The sequence below is a fragment of the Eleutherodactylus coqui genome, chromosome 13, assembly GCF_035609145.1.
Source record: "Eleutherodactylus coqui strain aEleCoq1 chromosome 13, aEleCoq1.hap1, whole genome shotgun sequence".
NCBI classification, from domain to species: Eukaryota; Metazoa; Chordata; class Amphibia; order Anura; family Eleutherodactylidae; genus Eleutherodactylus; species Eleutherodactylus coqui.
This window is the reverse complement of record NC_089849.1, coordinates 75,470,666-75,484,547: the sequence shown is the minus strand read 5'-3', so window position 1 is coordinate 75,484,547 and position 13,882 is coordinate 75,470,666.

Here is a 13,882-nt window from a genome sequence, read left to right as displayed (position 1 = left end):
GTAGGGACAACCACACTCAGAGAGAGAGACCTCTGAGTATGGTGCTTCCACCCTGGAGAGTTAAATTCTGCAATAAGTCCTACAGTCTTTATGTGGTGCTGCAGTTCACAGGATGGCCTGCAGAGGGCATGCAATCAGGCATTCTGTATGCTAAATTAGCTGGGGCAGCTGTAGGGTTATGGTTGGAGGAGATAAAACCTCCACACATACTCCTGCAAAGTGGGAAGGAAAACAGACACTTAAGGAGAGCTGAAAGGACTGAAACCTTGGAAGGATCGAGTCTGACAGGGAGGACGGCCCTAGACTCACACACCCTCAGGTTGGGTATGACATGAACTTTGATGGTGTTATGTTGTTATGGCATATGGCACTGTGATGTCAGTGATAACAGTGTGAGTAACACCCGAGTTGCCACAAATAAATATATTGTGTGTGTGTTTCTTTAGATGTATTTGTTATACCATGTCTGATGAGATGACAAGTACACTAATGGCAGTCGTGGGTCATGCACTGTCATCTCAGCACTGCTGCCAGAGAGATGAAAATGATGACTACGAGTCAGGGGTGCACTTAGCCCTTATTCTGCCAGTGGCAAACAGCAAAATGCCTCCACCCAACAGAAAGAAACACTGCTGATGGTGAGGACTTGAAAAAAAAACACCCACAGACAGACATACTGAAGAGAAGTCCCTTGTGCTTTTTCTGCCTAGAGCAATTTCCTTTATTTCCCGCCAGCTTCTTGCTGCAGATGTTGTACACAAAGTAATGGCAGAGGGTGGCGCTCCCAGAACAATGCTCAGGAGCTTATGTGTAGCTTGGCATCTGGGGTAAAATCTTTGTATCTATGGTGCTGCCTGGTAAAATCGTGTAGGTCAGAAAAAAGGCAAATGTCCTGTTGCATGATGATGCCAGTACGTACAGCTTGTGACTACTAAGTGTAGTAATTAGCTGCAGTAATCACGTACCATTACAGCATATCATCACTGGCAGCCTGTAAGCAAAAAGCAGTGGGGTTCTTTTTAGAAGATTTTCTTCTTTCTTTTTGTGCTTGTTTTTTCTACCTTCAGGCTTTGCTTGCTCAACTAATGTTAAAGTATATCACATCTAGTGCTACTCGACTTCATTTGCCGGACGATAAAATCACCCTGATTTTTAACAAAATCGAATTGGGTAAGTCCAAAATTATCATTGTCAAGAATATTGCAGTTCTCTGATCATGGCCTCAGATTGTGTTTAAAGTCGCCAATACCGGGACTGCAAATTATTTGCAGACCTTAAGCAGCTAGCAAAGGGGTATGGGGAATTGAATTATGCTTCACCGAACAGGGACCATTCACAAATATACAAGTTGTACTCTGTGACCTTCTATTCTCACATATCGTGCCTCTCAGGGATTGCGGCTTATTTAGTAAGCAGTGGGTTAATATAAAACAAAAAGAAAACCAAACAGGGAAACAGCAAATACACACAGTCCGTGTCAGCAGCTTTACATGTTGTTCAAGGCTGCCAGTCTGACCACTACATATTATTTGCAGGCTTTACGTAGCTAGCTGTGATTTTCTGCAAACTACAAAGTTAGCTGATACACAGAGTGGATGACACAGCATGCCTCAAATACCACCACCCCCTCTTCTCCGCAGTCACAGACACACAGCAGTCAGTCTGCACCAGTTGGTCATGAATATCCCCCTCTACTTCACTCCATGCCAAATTCCCTGCACAGTCCGAAGCAGCCCACATGGATCAATCTGAGGAGTTGTTTGATCAATCATTGTTATGTAGGTCAACCAGGCAGTCCAAACAAACAGAGGGAGAAAGCAAAACATTGAATGCACTGAATGCCCAACCATTTTTTGCCTGCTTGCAGTCCTTCACCTCGGCAATTTCACACATGTACCTTGTCTCTCCCATGTAATGCACCTGCTAGTGCAGCACTTCCTAAACAATTACCCAGGTTTACATCCACCGCTGGAACAGGCTAGGAAACTATGCTTGCACTTTCGGCATTTACCTGTCGTCTGGTGGAAGCACAGCGACAGTTCTGGCTACCACCCAACTGTCTCATTGTGACGTATCCACATGGTGGAATTCCATGTTCCATATGTTGCAGAGGCTAAAACAGCAGCAGAGAGCAATCATCATAGTAGGAGGAAGACATATGAATCTCACAACTGTCTGGCCTGTACACCATTACTCAACACCACAGGGAGAGTGGCTTTAGGCAAGAAAGGGAGCATCTTCTCCAACACATTTCTACACCCATGGAGAAGTATAGAGGAGGAAAAGCAAGTGAAGGAGAATAATATAGGCCCAGAGGCAGAGGAGAGCTCTATGTAATGTTCCTTCCATCCATCACTAACCCAACTATTCTATTTAAAAGGGAATACCAGCTAGATGACACTTTTTGGCCTGACTCGAGGAATGTGAGACCCTTAGGCATTTTGAGGCATATGAGTGTTTTTATGCTGCAGTACTTGCAGAAGGACCATCGCATAGCCCTCATCAAAACATCAGATCATTACTGGGTGGCCACACTTCTTGATCCCGGCTACATGGCCAAAATGATAAATGTCATTCCAGCCGTGGAGAGGGGTTTCAAAATGCAGCAGCATCAAAATAGACTGTTAAGCAGCTTTAGCAGAGCATTTCTCCATGGCTGCAGGGATGCATCCGCAATGGATTGCAGCTCTGTTGCTCATGGCGGACGAGCAGGAAGCCACCACAGCAGCACCACTACTAGTGGCAGGGGAAGTCTTTGCAATGTTGCAGGGCTATACTGTGATCTTTAGGAGAATGACCTCTGTCATGGTTCAAGTGGCCATGTGCTTCTAGCTTCATCCCGCTTCCCCAATGTGACTAGTTGAATGATGTGGGTGGATGACTAGGAAAACATCATCAAAGAGCTCTAAGCAGCAAGAAGCTGCAACATGATAGGAAAGGAGCTGGGACTTCTGACTTTGACACAATCCTATTCTCCAAAGCCCTTAGTGGCTACACACAGCAATGACAATGACAGTACATACTGTACCTAATTGCACTCATCATCATTTCTTTGGCTGCTGGGATAAGATGCAGCAATGGCAGCTGGAGGTCACTTGCTGTCATCTCGCTCTTTCTGATGCCCGAGGAGAATAGTGGAATGGTGCCCCTCCACCATAGCAAAATAACCAAAAACAGGGGCAGTTTTCTTTACCTCCTGCCAGCTCCTTGCTGATAGCTTGGTACATAAAGTACCCCCAACAACCATGCTTCCTCACCACCTCACTGCAGGTCTTCAGTCCCCGCCCCACTCCCCTCGCCCGTTTGCCACAGTCTGAAAGAGATTGAATGGAGTGGCATTCTTAGTGGCACTGCAGTAGATAGCTAAGCGCTTGTACATGGCTATTTCGGTCAGCCCCATTGAATTGAATGAAGCAACATATGCAACCAATTTGACATTACTGTGGATCGACAGAAGAGGGTGACATAGGAACCCCGTTCTCAAGATCAGTGGGTATCTCGGGGGTGAGTCCCCCAGCATTCAGTTTTTTATTACCAATCCTATGGATAGATGATAAAAGTCAATCTTTGTACAACCCTTATAACATTATTTAGCTGTAACATACTCATAATAAGCACAAAGAGAACTGCTGGGTACAGCTGGATTATTAGTCATATTAATCAAATCATTTATGTTAATCTTTCTTCTTTTATGAAGAAACAATATATTAATAAATCCACAAATATTATGGCTAATGATCATCTGGTTCTGTTTATTTTTGTGGACCCACTTTTTTTTTTATTGCGATGTCTAGTATTGCACACTAGGTGGCAGAGCTGGATTGCACATTTTGTATTTTATAATTTCGCTCCTACACTGTAGACGTTGGTGTTTTAGACTTATAGTTCTTTCTTTTTTCATGACAGGTGCCCACTTGTGCCCAACAATAGCAAAAAGAGAATAAGAACAGATCAATCTCACACAAGAACAGTGTGCAGGACAATATGGTCATCTTGTAAAGCAATTAATTGTCCAAAATCTTCAAAATATCAACCAGTTGAAAAACAGCTACCCAAAGCTTCAAATCTCTGAAACAGAAGATCAGCAATCACTTCCCGACATCCTTCTGATGTCACTTTCTGTGCTATTGAGACTGCTGGGATTTGTAGCTATTTCCCCCTTTGCTTGTACTCCCCCATGCAGAAATGGAGTGCTACCGAATTAGCTTGTACTCCCCCCAAAATAGGGCTACATACAAACAAATAATCTCTACAAAATCAGAACAATCATAGATATTTTGTACTATTGCTAACTGAGTCTCTATCAGGGCCAGACTATATAGGGAGGTCAAAATGGGTAAATGCTCTTGGGTCTAAACTACTTTAGGACCTCAGCCATCCTCCTCTGTGTAAGAGGGGTGAGCAATTCCTTGCTCCCCCCTTACTAATGAAAGTAATGACAAACGGCTCTGCTGACTGCACTAAACTCCACCCCCAATTAGACAGGGCAGGGGAGTCCAGAGAGGTTTGAGCACTTTAGAAGAAGAGAGGTACAGACAGTGCCAGATACAGAGTGCTGAAAGTGCTATGTGGCCATCGGGAAGAGAGTTAACATTTGCATGTAAGTGCTGAAGCAAGGAGGCTCCGCCCCCTGGATGACATCAGTGGGGATACAGCACGCGTGTCATCACTAAGAAGACCCAGCCTGTAGGAGGGACAATGAATAGAGCTAAGACTCCCCCCCCCTCAAGAAGCAGACCACCCAAAATATATAGCTGCTCGGTGGGTACCTGATAAAAAGAGTTTCATCTGCGCCACAGCTCATGAGAGGAGTACAGCAGCTGAGCAGAGTGGGACCACAGCAGACTAGCTTTTAAAATGACAGAAGCCAGCAGTGGCCATATCCTCATGCTGGGAGCAGCCAGGGGGCCAAGTGACCACTACCAAAGAACCCAGATGATCTGGGGACTGAAGATGACACGTCACATGGTAGGACAGGGAGTCTCCTTTCCCACATGGGACCTGGTCCCAGAAGATGCTAATATTTCCATGGACCCGGGACAAAGAGTAAAGCTGCTAGACATATGAGACCCGTCTCCAACAGACTTAAGTGTGTACACTTTTAGGGATTATGATGGAGTGACAAATATGCACTGGGGAAGTACCTCCCCAGATGCGACTATGGTAAATGGTAATTGTGATGGCATATTGTGTTTAGGCAATTGAGTGTTGCAATGAATGTGTAACTGGGTGACTGGGCACTTTATATGAGCGATAGTATGATGGATGCAAAATTTACCGGGTCATATGTGTTCATTTTTAACATTGTGGTCAAAAGAATATGTATGTCACTGGATGGTTGAGTTGCAGAGTCTAATGAATCACCTTTTTTCAATCTGAACTCTTGCAACGTAGTGTGGACTTTTCTGCAGGAGGATTTCCAAGTTGCGGTCCCCAGAATAGCAACAGATTAATGGAGCAGTAGTGTGATAAGGAATGGAGTAGACGTTTGCCACCAGAAAACCAATTAGAATGTGACAGGCTAGAGAACTAACCAGAAGCCTAGTCAGGAATAGAGTCAAGGGTCAGCACCAGGAGAAGAACAAAGCATACCAGGCAGACAATCCAAAGGTCAAGGGAGAAGTGAAGTCAGGAACAAGATTGAGGTCAGGATCAGAATCAAATAAAATAGACAAAAGTAATAGCAGGAAGACAGTAACAAAAGCCAAGCAGGATTAACCTTAACAGGCAAAGCAGAAAAGGATGATTCCTCTTTAAGTAGGCTGCTAGGCTTCATGTCATCTTTTGGCATGGCCTGCCTTAGTAACCTGAAGCCACCGTGCATCCGAAGCAGCAGAGCCACAACCTAAACCAGTGGAGCTGTGGTGAAGAACGGGAGCTGAGGATTTCGGTTGGTAGGCAGGAATCGCAGCCTCTCTCTGCAACATGGCTAGCTATGTTACCTTCTGAGCCTTCCATCACAATGATATATCTGGAAATCTTCCCAATTTATATCCCAGATAGAGAATCATAGAGTGATAGAATGTGTTAGGTTGTGCTTCTGGGATCTGTAGTTCTATGAGATTCCATGAGCACACCTTCTCAGCTGTGGGTTAATTGAGTTGGCTGGGTGGTATTCTCCACCATCCAATCCCTCTGGTCTGCTGTATATAAATACCAACTTCTCTTGTAAGAGAATGCTGGTCATTTTATCTTGTCTTTCCACTCTGTATTAATCCCATTCAGAGCTGGTGTTATGCATGCTTGTTGGAAGTGTCTCGCTCACCTTCCCTGAGGATGGTCTGGACACCTACTGTCCCTCCCCTCCTTGCATTCTGGGGTACATGCATCAAGTAGTGTGTGGTACTGTGACCCCACAGGTGCATACACCTGCAGGTTTCTCCCTATCAATTTACAGGTGCAGCCTTCAGACGTCTGATGTCTTATGTGTGTGTCAGATGGGTTACGCCTGACACTGTTCCCTGTATGTCAGCAAGGTGGCTGACTCTCTCTCCACTTGGTGTGAGGACACTTGGATTAGCTATGGTTTACTGGTACAAAAGCAATTAGACTGGGCAGCATCCAAAAGTAAAACTTTTTCTTTTATTAATCCATAAAAATGAAGGATGAAGCAAGCAGCCACGTATCAACCCTGCAATCGGGTCTTTATCAAGCTAATGTTTCACTCCACACATCAACATTTAAATAACAGTAATCCACCAATCATCTGGTAGGACAATAATACATCACAATAAAGAACACATGTGCAACTAGCACTTACCCGCCAGGTCCGTTAAGAAGAGCAGGGAGAGGGATGGCGGCATCCGGGATCCAAACAAGGCCTATGGCGTCCAAGCACACCACTGCGCATGTGCAGCCATGACGCAAATACGTCAGAACGTTCCCGGAACACTCACACCCCAGCTGCGCATGTGCAGCCATGACGTCATCCCGGCACGTCGCTCAAGGCGTCCAAGTTGTCAGGGAGATGCCCATCTTGCCAGAATGTTCCTACTCAAACTGCGCAGGTGCAGAGACAACGTCATCCCAACACGTCACCCAGAGCGTCCATGTTGTCAAGGAGATGCAGCGGCAACTTCTAATGGAGAATTATTTCAACTACACCCCATACGATGCAATGTGTACTCAGAAGTGACATCATTACGATACCATCCCAATGTAGTTATATAGTAATTCATGTACATTTTAGTAGGATCTCATAATAAATCGAAGAGTAAGTAAGTATCCAAAAATGGTAATGGATTGTAATCCAGATTAAGGCCCAGTGGATGGAGAGAGTCAAGCTCGAAGATCCATTTGGCTTCTAGGAGCTTAAGTCTCTTCTCCCTATTACCACCTCGTTGATTTGCTGGTACCGCATCAATTATCTGATAGCGTAATTGGCTCACATTATGATGTTGTTCATTGAAATGTTTTGCCACTGGAACGCCCCTCTTACCTGTACGAATTGTACTTTTATGTTTCGAGATTCGACTCCTGCATTCAAGAGTCGTCTCTCCAACATACAGCAGCCCACAGGGGCAAGTGATAACATAGATCACAAATGACGTATTACAGAAAAATCTCCCCTTGATATTGTACCTCCTACCTGTGCGAGGATGTGTAAACGTTCTACCACATACCAAATTATTACAACTTGCACAGTTGAGGCAGCGGAAATTGCCCGTTTTCAAAGGAGCGAGTGCTGTCTGTCCTACTCTACTTTCAGGTTCCTGTATTGTACGGACCAGTCTATCTCTGAGGTTAGTACCTCGTCGATAGGCCAAAATAGGAGGAGATTTGAACTCAGGAATCGTATTGTAGCACCTTGCTAATAATGGCCAATCACGTTTGATCACTTGGCCAATTCGGCTACTCATAGGACCAAAAGACGACACGAATGGAGCACGCGTCATTGTGCATTGTTTGGTTTTCGGAACCAAGAGGGATTCACGATTAATTTGACGTGCCTTCTCACATAACTTTGTAGTCAACTGCTAAGGGTATACGTGCATCCGAAATTTGGAACACATTTGTTCCAAACGCTGATCTATATGTTCCTCACTGACAATGCGTCGGGCCCTGAGCAGTTGACTCCAGGGCAAAGAATCTTTCATTCTTGGAGGGTGGAAGCTGCTATATGCCAACAGATTGTTCCTGTCTGTGGTCTTGGTAAACAAGTCAGAACGCAAATGTCCCTCATACTTGTAAACAAAGATATCGAGGAATTGAACAGCCTCCGTAGAATTTATAAGTGTAAATTTCAGGTTAGGGATCATATTGCTCAGTTCCTCATGGAACTGAACTAGCTCTTCTTGGGTCCTTTCCCAAATTATGAAAACGTCATCAAAATAGCATATCCACATCTTCATTTTGTTCCAAAGTTGCAGTGTATGAATATGGGACTCCTCAACGTCCGCCATAAATAAATTGGCATACATTGGGGCTACATTAGTGCCCATAGCAGTCCCTCGGCGCTGCCTAAAATAGGAACCCCCATACAGAAAGAAATTCCTATTCAGGACCATCTCCAACAAAGTACGTAGGAATGTAATTTTCCTATTACTAAAATTGGATCATGACAAATGGTAATTGACCGCTTCAAGTCCTGTTTCATGTTGGATATTGGTATACAAAGACGTGACGTCAAATGAACCAAGAATGGAAGTGTCCGATACCTCGACCCCCTGAATCTTGAGTAAGAAGTCAGAAGTATCCCGCACATAAGATGCCGTTAATGTAACAAATTCTCTTAATACCCTGTCAAGAAACCGTGAGACATTATTCATTAGTTATCCCCTACCGGACACAATTGGGCGGCTAGGCGGGCATCTCAAGTTCTTGTGTATCTTTGGTAATGTGTATATGATGGGAACAACTGGATAGGGCACATATAAAAATGCCTTTTAATCTTGAATCAATAATAGCCGTCAAATGCGCATCTTCCAAAAATAGAGAAAGTTCTTTCTGATAATCTGCAGTTGGATCCACATCAAGAGGTTCATAGGTCTCAAAGTCTGACAACTGTGTCAGTAACTCTTCATGATAATATGTGGCGTCAATCACCACCACGGCCCCGCCCTTGTCGGCGGGCCTGATGGTGATGGACGCATCCTCACTTAGAGCTTTAATAGCCAATGTTTCTTGTTTAGATACATTATGCTTAACTGAATGCCTGTATTCATGATTTCTCAAAGTACGTATTTCATTGGATACAATATCAGCAAATGTGCCAACTCCATGAAAAGTACCTGGTGGTTGGAATGTGCTTCGATTTCGTAAGCCCAACCGATCTGCAGTAAAGTCAGTCCCATCCAAATCCAGAGTGTTGGCAGTCTGAGAGGCAGAAAAATACACTTTTTTAAATTCAAAGATCTGTAGAATCTGCGGAGGTCAAGGTCATACTTAAACCAATTGGTTCGTGGAGTAGAGCATAAAGATAGCCCTCGAGATAGAGCTTGAGTCTCAATTGTAGTTAAAGTTCTAGTTGATACATTCACTAACAGTGATTCTTGGGCTACTGCGCTCTCCGTCGTTGAGCGGCTCTGGTCCGTATGCCTGCTTGTAGATTTAGATCTTCTGCGATGCCTCCTGCCTCCCCTCCTGTGGTTCCACTTTTGTGTTGTTGCTGATTTTTTGCCCTTGGTGGATGGCATGGCTCTAAAAAAGGCATTCTGTTTGATGCTGATTAGAGATGAGCGAACACCAAAATGTTCGGGTGTTCGTTATTCGTAACGAACTTCCCGTGATGCTCGAGGGTTCGTTTCGAACAACGAACCCCATTGAAGTCAATGGGCGACCAGAACATTTTTGTATTTCGCCGATGCTCGCTAAGGTTTTCATGTGTGAAAATCTGGGCAATTCAGGAAAGTGATGGGAATGACACAGTGACGGATAGGGCAGGCGAGGGGCTACATGTTGGGCTGCATCTCAAGTTCACAGGTCCCACTATTAAGCCACAATACCGGCAAGAGTGGGCCCCCCCCCTCCCAACAACTTTTACTTCTGAAAAGCCCTCATTAGCATGGCATACCTTTGCTAAGCACCACACTACCTCCAACAAAGCACAATCACTGCCTGCATGACACTCCACTGACACTTCTCCTGGGTTACATGCTGCCCAACCGCCCCCCCTCCCCCCCACAGCGCACACCAAAGTGTCCCTGCGCAGCCTTCAGCTGCCCTCATGCCACACCACGCTCATGTCTATTTAGAATTGCGTCTGCCATGACGAGGGACCGCAGGCACACACTGCAGAGGTTGGCACGGCTAGGCAGCGACCCTCTTTAAAAGTGGCGGAGCGATAGCCCACAATGCTGTACAGAAGCAATGATAAATAGAATCCTGTGCCACCGCCATCAGGAGCTGCACACGTGGGCATAGCAATGGGGAACCTATGTGCCACACACTATTCATTCTGTCAAGGTGTCTGCATGCCCCAGTCAGACCGGGCTTTTTAATTCATAGACACAGGCAGGTACAACTCCCTATTGTGAAGTCCCTGTCGACCCACAGCATGGGTGGCTCCCTGGAACCCACCGGCGGTACACAAAAATATCCCATTGCATTGCCCAACACAGCTGAGGTAGTAATGTCGTGCGTAATGCAGGTGGGCTTCGGCCCACACTGCATGCCCCAGTCAGACTGGGGTTCTTTACAAGTGGACACATGTAGGTTTAACTCCCTGTGGACCCACTGCCTGGGTGGGTGCCAGGAAGCCACCGGCGGTACATAGAAATATCCCATTGCATTGCCCAACACAGCTGAGGTAGTAATGTCGTGCGTAATACAGGTGGGCTTCGGCCCACACTGCATGCCCCAGTCAGACGGGTTCTTTAGAAGTGTACAGAAGTATTAAAAACTCAGTGTGCACCTACAGCATGGGTGGCTCCCTGGAACCCACCGGCGGTACACAAAAATATCCCATTGCATTGCCCAACACAGCTGAGGTAGTAATGTCGTGCGTAATGCAGGTGGGCTTCGGCCCACACTGCATGCCCCAGTCAGACTGGGGTTCTTTACAAGTGGACACATGTAGGTTTAACTCCCTGTGGACCCACTGCCTGGGTGGGTGCCAGGAAGCCACCGGCGGTACATAGAAATATCCCATTGCATTGCCCAACACAGCTGAGGTAGTAATGTCGTGCGTAATACAGGTGGGCTTCGGCCCACACTGCATGCCCCAGTCAGACGGGTTCTTTAGAAGTGTACAGAAGTATTAAAAACTCAGTGTGCACCTACAGCATGGGTGGCTCCCTGGAACCCACCGGCGGTACACAAAAATATCCCATTGCATTGCCCAACACAGCTGAGGTAACGTCAGCTGTAATGCAGGTGGGCTAAAAATTAATTTGATTCCACTGTAGGCGAGGGCCCACAAAAATTGCTGTATCAACAGTACTAATGTACATCCCAAAAATTGGCCATGGCCAGCCAAGAGGGCAGGTGAAACCCATTAATCGCTTTGGTTAATGTGGCTTAAGTGGTAACTAGGCCTGGAGGCAGCCCAGTGTAACGAAAAATTGGTTCAAGTTAAAGTTCCAATGCTTTTAAGCGCATTGAAACTTATAAAAATTGTTCAGAAAAATTATTTGAGTGAGCCTTGTGGCCCTAAGAAAAATTGCCCGTTCAGCGTGATTACGTGAGGTTTCACGAGGAGGAGCAGGAGGAGGAGGAGGAGGAATATTAGACACAGATTGATGAAGCACAAATGTCCCCGTTTTGGATGGTGAGAGAGAACGTAGCTTCCATCCGCGGGTGCAGCCTACGTATTGCTTACGTATCGCTGCTGTCCGCTGGTGGAGAACAGAAGTCTGGCGAAATCCAGCCTTTGTTCATCTTGATGAGTGTTAGCCTGTCGGCACTGTCGGTTGACAAGCGGCTACGCTTATCGGTGATGATTCCCCCAGCCGCACTAAACACCCTCTCCGACAACACGCTAGCCGCAGGACAAGCAAGCACCTCAAGGGCATACAGGGCTAGTTCAGGCCACGTGTCCAGCTTCGACACCCAGTAGTTGTAGGGGGCAGAGGCGTCACCAAGGATGGTCGTGCGATCCGCTACGTACTCCCTCACCATCCTTTTGCAGTGCTCCCGCCGACTCAGCCGTGACTGGGGAGCGGTGACACAGTCTTGGTGGGGAGCCATAAAGCTGGCCAGGCCCTTAAAGACTGTTGCACTGCCTGGGATGTACATGCTGCTCGATCTACGCACATCCCCTGCAACATGGCCCTCGGAACTGCGCCTTCTGCCACTAGCACTGTCGGCTGGGAATTTTACCATCAGCTTGTCCGCAAGGGTCCTGTGGTATAGCAACACTCTCGAACCCCTTTCCTCTTCGGGAATCAGAGTGGGCAGGTTCTCCTTATACCGTGGATCGAGCAGTGTGTACACCCAGTAATCCGTAGTGGCCAGAATGCGTGCAACGCGAGGGTCACGAGAAAGGCATCCTAACATGAAGTCAGCCATGTGTGCCAGGGTACCTGTACGCAACACATGGCTGTCTTCACTAGGAAGATCACTTTCAGGATCCTCCTCCTCCTCCTCCTCCTCAGGCCATACACGCTGAAAGGATGACAGGCAATCAGCCGGTGTACCGTCAGCAGCGGGCCAAGCTGTCTCTTCCCCCTCCTCCTCATCCTCCTCATGCTCCTCCTCCTCCTCCTGTACGCGCTGAGAAATAGACAGGAGGGTGCCCTGACTATCCAGCGGCATACTGTCTTCCCCCGCCCCCGTTTCCGAGCGCAAAGCAGCTGCCTTTATGGTTTGCAGGGAATTTCTCAAGATGCATAGCAGAGGAATGGTGACGCTAATGATTGTAGCATCGCCGCTCACCACCTGGGTAGACTCCTCAAAATTACCAAGGACATGGCAGATGTCTGCCAACCAGGCCCACTCTTCTGAAAGGAATTGAGGAGGCTGACTCCCACTGCGCCGCCCATGTTGGAGTTGGTATTCGACTATAGCTCTACGCTGTTCATAGAGCCTGGCCAACATGTGGAGCGTAGAGTTCCACCGTGTGGGCACGTCGCACAGCAGTCGGTGCACTGGCAGCTTAAAGTGATGTTGCAGGGTGCGCAGGGTGGCAGCGTCCGTGTGGGACTTGCGGAAATGTGCGCAGAGCCGGCGCGCCTTTACGAGCAGGTCTGACAAGCGTGGGTAGCTTTTCAGAAACCGCTGAACCACCAAATTAAAGACGTGGGCCAGGCATGGCACGTGCGTGAGGCTGCCGAGCTGCAGAGCCGCCACCAGGTTACGGCCGTTGTCACACACGACCATGCCCGGTTGGAGGCTCAGCGGCGCAAGCCAGCGGTCGGTCTGCTGTGTCAGACCCTGCAGCAGTTCGTGGGCCGTGTGCCTCTTATCGCCTAAGCTGAGTAGTTTCAGCACGGCCTGCTGACGCTTGCCCACCGCTGTGCTGCCACACCGCGCGACACCGACTGCTGGCGACATGCTGCTGCTAACACATCTTGATTGTGAGACAGAGGAGGAGGAGGAGGAGGAGGGTGCTTTAGTGGAGGAAGCATACACCTCCGCAGATACCACCACCGAGCTGGGGCCCGCAATTCTGGGGGTGGGTAGGACGTGAGCGGTCCCAGGCTCTGACTCTGTCCCAGCCTCCACTAAATTCACCCAATGTGCCGTCAGGGAGATGTAGTGGCCCTGCCCGCCTGTGCTTGTCCACATGTCCGTAGTTAAGTGGACCTTGGCAGTAACCGCGTTGGTGAGGGCGCGCACAATGTTGCGGGAGACGTGGTCGTGCAGGGCTGGGACGGCACATCGGGAAAAGTAGTGGCGACTGGGAACTGAGTAGCGCGGGGCCGCCGCCTCCATGATACTTTTGAAGGACTCCGTTTCCACAACCCTATACGGCAGCATCTCAAGGCTGATGAATTTTGCGATG